We start from the raw sequence: 5817 nt of genomic DNA, 5'->3' as shown, positions 1-5817 counted from the left end.
CCAATCACTGCTCCAACTTCTCACTCCCCCTTCACACTTTTATTTAACCTCTTTGAATGCTTAGGTAAAGCTACAGAGTCTATACTTTTCACATAATAAGTTACATAATAACTTTTCACATAATAAGTTTATATAACAGGTTTCATATGCACTGCAAATTATTTTCATGAGGAATTGCATAACCTGTAAGTAAAGCCAGAATACTGTTATCTGAATTCTCCTTGTTTGGCTGTTTATTTATGACAGTAAAGGTAGCATCTCACTTCAGCCAGAATGACAATCATTAAGGAAACAGTGGACAATAAATTCTATTGGGAACATAGACAGTGGAAACTCTTATTTACTATTGGTAGAATATAAGCCAGTCCAGTATTTACAAAATTAGTGTGGAAGATTCTGAAAGTAGAACTACTATACGACCTAGTTTGCCTTTGGGTAAGTACCCAAGTCAACACATAAAAGGGCTACTTGTACATCAATGTATATTTCAGTATTATCATAATAGGTACATTATGGAAGCCACTGAGGTGCATGACAGAGGAACGAATAGGAAACTGTGAGATTTTACACATGTAAATGTTTTTATATGTGGGGAAAATTAGTAGCCACAGCGATGGGGGTCTGGGGAGGCTTCCACGCTGCAGCGGGTCCCACATGTGGGAGGAAGTCTAAGGTTCCAATTTGCTCCACCCTCTGGCCTTCATTAGTATGTAAATTCCTAGAGCCTGAGGCCTCTATTCACACCCTCTACCTGTGCACTTTCTCAGGGGCTGTAATGGCTGGCCTACGTGACTGAGTTTTAAGGAGACTAGATTGCTTTTCAGGACCCTGGGTTCTTGGGGTGCGACGAACTCCTGCCGGTTCTCACGCAGAGTCTTGGGGTTCTAGGCAACTGCCCAGCCATGACCCAGAATACCCTTTAGCAGTCCCACATTTATATATATGAAAGTTTTCAGCTGTAAAGAAAAATAAAGTTCCTGTGTTTGTAAGAAAATGAGTATAAGCAGAGAAGGGTATATTAAGCAAATTAAGCCAGTTTCTGAAAGACTGGCTTAATTTTTTAATGTTATATTTTTAAATATTTAATTAAAATTTAATTTAGATATTTAAATTTAACTCTCATTAATTTAATTAAATTATCTTAAGTTAGACATTAAATTTAAATTTCATTAATTAAATTAAATATTTAATTTAAATTAATTTTAATGTTAAAATTAACATTTTGTATGCTTTCTCTCATTTTTGGTCTTAGATATAAAATAGTTACGTAAAACTATTTGTGCATAAATATTAAATGAAAGTAGTGTGCAACTGTCTAGTAGCACAAAGAGGACAGCCAGGAGAGGGAAGTGGGGGAGACAAAGGAAGGTAGAGAGAGAAGGTAGAGAGATACGGGGGAGAACATGGCAGCCTTATAATACATATCTGTATGGAAATGAAACACTTCCCGTAATAGTCAACAGGGGAAGATCTCATTTGGACTTTCAGGTTTGGAGGTTTTAGTCTGTGGTTGGTGGATCCCATTGTAGTGTTGGGTAATCATGGAAGGGAATACATCTATCGGGGAGCAAGCCGTGGAACTCATGGCTGCTGGGAGATACAAAGAGAAATAGAAAAGCATTAGGGTTTCCACTTCTCTTAGATGGTATACCTGAATGACTCAAGGCCTCCCATCAAGTCCTTCCTCTAAAGGCCTCTACCAGCTCTCAGCAGCACCATGTATTGGAGACCAATACTCTACTACCCAGATTCAGTTATAGTCCTGAACTTTTTCTCTTGAGGGGAAAACTAAAGTTTATCTATTTATTTCTTAATTAGCAATAGCAGTAAGAAAAAAATGCATAAGTGCTTTATAGGTTGATAATTTTTAATAGATTGAAAGTCTAGACTCCTTTCTTTATAATATTGGTCTTTGCCTATTTACTATATTTCTTTTCTTTTTTCTTTTTTTTGCAGCCACTATTTTTTGAAGTGTTGTTATGTGCTGTCGAGTCAGGGGACAATTTTGCTTACTATTCCATTGTTAACCCGGAGAAGGAAGTTCCTATGAAGGAGCTGAAGCTTGGGGAGAGTTTGGTGTTCTTTCATTTATGTAACCAGATAGGGGCAGCCCTACGACTCATCGTGAACTCTTTAGATGCAGAACTATGTTCTTCATCACCATGTGATCCTGTGCACTGTGAATGTATTCCGTGAATGGATACTTGCTATAAATGCACAGAAAGGAATACTATTGTCTTCTCACAGACCATTACAAGGAAAAGCACAGTTATTACCTTAGCCAGAAAGGAAGAGCATGAGATTGTTCTGTTTGGTTGTTTTCATTTCTTTTACATTGTATAGGTCATTTATTCCCTCCAGAAATAAAGTGTATTAGGAAGACACTGAATGAAGAACCTTGGCTGCTTTATCAGATATGATGCTTTTTGCAGCAAATAAATTTTTCTTTGGTAACAAAATAACACAAAGAATAATGATGTTTATTATCTCACATAAGTGGAAGGCCTGAGATAAAGTGGTTTCAAGGTCATATCAGCAAGTAGTTCAATAAAGATGTTAAGAGTGAAGATTTTCCCAGCTTTCTAGTCTACCATCTGCAGAGCACTGGCCCTTGACCTTGTTCTTTACCTTCACTATTGAAGATAGGGTCAGCAGCTCTTAGCATCAAACACAGAACACTTTCTCAGTTGTTTCTTGATTTCAGAGTAAGGACGGACTCCCTGGCCCCTCCTCAACGTAGTCTCTTCATGTCACCTTGACTAGTATTCCATCACGAACATCTTAAAGTCAGTCCCTCTGAGGGGATTATTGTCAACAACATATAACCATTGTGTAGTTTTTAACAATCAAAGAGACTATTTTCTTCTCTGACTGTTCAGCTAAGTAGATTTTTGACTACTGTATTGCATTGATTATTAGAAATATATTTTTCTATATCTTGTTTTGTTTAAAAAAATTAATTTGATTTTATGATATTTTGCAAGGCGACCAGGGCTACACTGAGGAGTAAGAGAAAACTTTTCCTTTATTCTGTTTTAAATAGAATCATCACTACTATTTTAGATGAATAAAACTCAACTGCCCCATCCACCATCAGCACCTAGGCCTGTCAAGTGCTCTGTGTTCTTTTATAGCTCGTGGCTACCAGAAAGTGAAAGAATCAGTATTATTTACGAAGATCTATGTTTGTATATTAAAGTATTAGGAATACTGGTTTGAATTACTCCCAAGTAACAATTAACACCTAAAATAACTGTATTTCCCCAGCAGAATTAATTAAATGAAGGTAGGATTCTATATAGCCATCCCTAACAATGAGGTTATAAAGAACGTGTTGTAAAAAAAAAAAATTGAGTGTTAATTGTTGAAAGTGCCAAGTACCTTTTAAACAAAGCCCTCTGTTTTCATCTTCGTCCTGGTAAGTACATGGCCACAGGAGGACCCAGAGTACGCATCTCCTTTCAGGCCATGGAGAAACTGACGATAGAGGATCTTCATAATGTGCTGCCCCACCCATGCAAGCAGTGAGGAAGGACTGAGGAAGTACTCTCTTGCCTACTAATACTGAGAACTTGACATGATAAATCGAAAAACTCAAGAAAAACCTTTTAGGCAGAGTGATTTTCCATCCCAAGGATATATATTATTAAACTCTGCAGATAATATTATCTGTGGCATGCAGAGAGGAATGCCGAACAACAGAAAGGTAGCTTTGGCTTCTGAAAACTCATTATTGTCAGCAACGATCAATTACTTTTTACTAATGCACATATGGAAGTAATGGATTATGTACTTAGAGGCTTTTTAAAAAAAATCCCAATTACTATAGAACACTCCCAAATAATTTTATACACGCTTCTGATTTAAATTGTGTATTAATTGGTTTTGGCACTAAGTCAGACTGTCTGGCTCTAATGATAAAGCTGGGTGAGCAATCTGGTAATGAAAGAAACTGGACAGAATTGCTATAGGAATGGAATTTGTCTAAGAGTTCTAATTTCCACTATTCATTTGGGGAAACTCTCCCATCTCCCAAGATGTAGATTATATGTGTATATTCGTTTATCACAATGTATTGACTAACTTGTTCAAAGATATTTTCCAGGAAACGCTTTTTAAGAAATAACTTAGGAAAAGGAAAAATCATATTCTTCATATTAAAAAATTGAAACCAAGGATGGCAAAGAGGAAGGTCAGTTACTTAATGAATTATAGGTCCTCAGACCTTAGCACAGCTAACTCCATGACGGAAGTACCATTCAGGCTTTGGGACCCAGTATGCAAGCAACACCTGTAGAAACTAAAACAAAGACCTAACCCACAAAAGCCCCACAGCTCTGGGAAAGTCCCCAAATATACTAACCCTGGCTTCTATAGTTCTTATCCTAGCTAACTGAGGTGTGTCAACCGAGGATGTGGTTTTTGTGCTTAAAAATTCATACTGACATATGCTCTGGGCTGTCCTGGGATCCTGAACACCCAGTGTAGTTGCCAGCTGACTATTAAAGACTTTCAGTTTACTTGAATGTGTGTCTAAGTAGTCTCCTGTGGTGGATACCACACAACAATGACATGTATATTTGTATTTAAAAACTTGGATTCAATTAAAAAATATACTTTTATGGAGTAAATCTTTGTATATAACATTACAATGTTGGAAAACACTGTTTTTTTTAAAAAAATAAAAACTAGACTAAGTCATTATTCTATACTATGAATGAATTTGTTCAGAGAAGGAGGAGACATAAGGATGGCTACAAGAAGCTCACAGTGAACAGGACTGGGTGGGTATGACATACGTGTGGGTAGTTACTGCTTAATCATATACACACATGTAGTCGTCCTGTTCCCTTTACTTGCTTTTTATCCTCCCCACTAATCACTTCAAAACCTACAGCTGGTCTTCAAGCTGGGCTTGTTCCTAACAGTTTTTCAGTTCATTGCATGATCAAGTGATAGAATTAGTGAAGAGGACAGGGCAGGAGCTGAAGTGCCTGCTGGCACCTTAGCAGCTATGCCTTGGCCCATTCTTCACTCTCTTCATCTTCATGCTGTCTCTCTTCAGTTCATTTCTGTCTGGGTATTATCATGTTTGCTGAAGTCTTGAGCATTCCTGTTCTGTTTCCTTGCCATACGGCAGGATGAAGTTACCTAGAGCTCTGCTCTGGAGACAGACTCCTGGTTACTAGTTGTCAGTTGTCATCATCTCTTTGTAGGAAAGTATATGCCATTATTTTCTAGGAAGAAGTTGCAGGAATTCCTCACGAAGAGTACAAAGTCTTTATGTAGGCGGGGGTGGGGTGGGGGTCTCTATTACAGTAGAAGGTGACCTCTAGAGTTCAGAAGAAAAAGAGATTGGTAAGACATTTTTGAGTTAGGAGTAACAAAAATTAGGTGGTGATGTTGGTGTAATCATAGGTGGTGGAGAAGAACAAGAAAAGAGAAGGTCAAAAATGGCTCGAAAGCAGCTTGAATGATGGACAAATGACTCTAATTTAAACATGCCTAACATTGTATTTGAATCTTCATCACTCTAATGTCAAACTCTTAGCAGAAGAACAATATCCAAGGTACCTGTGGATTCTTTTTTATTTAAATATGTGTTTAAGGGGCAGCTCCAATATGTCTAATTGAGTCATCTGTGCTTGGATGAGTAGGGCAGAGCTCTGGAGAGAGAGGAGGCCGGAGTTACTGTCTCTAATTCCTACAATTTCTGGAACAGGGAGCCCCAAGAACCACCCCTTCCCTTCCCTTCCCTTCCCTTCCCTTCCCTTCCCTTCCCTTCCCTTCCCTTCCCTTCCCTTCCCTTCCCTTCCC

The sequence above is a fragment of the Grammomys surdaster genome, unplaced genomic scaffold (genome assembly GCF_004785775.1).
Source record: "Grammomys surdaster isolate TR1022 unplaced genomic scaffold, NIH_TR_1.0 261, whole genome shotgun sequence".
Classification (NCBI taxonomy): Eukaryota; Metazoa; Chordata; class Mammalia; order Rodentia; family Muridae; genus Grammomys; species Grammomys surdaster.
The sequence above is the reverse complement of the archived record's forward strand: the minus strand, read 5'-3'. Positions refer to the sequence as shown.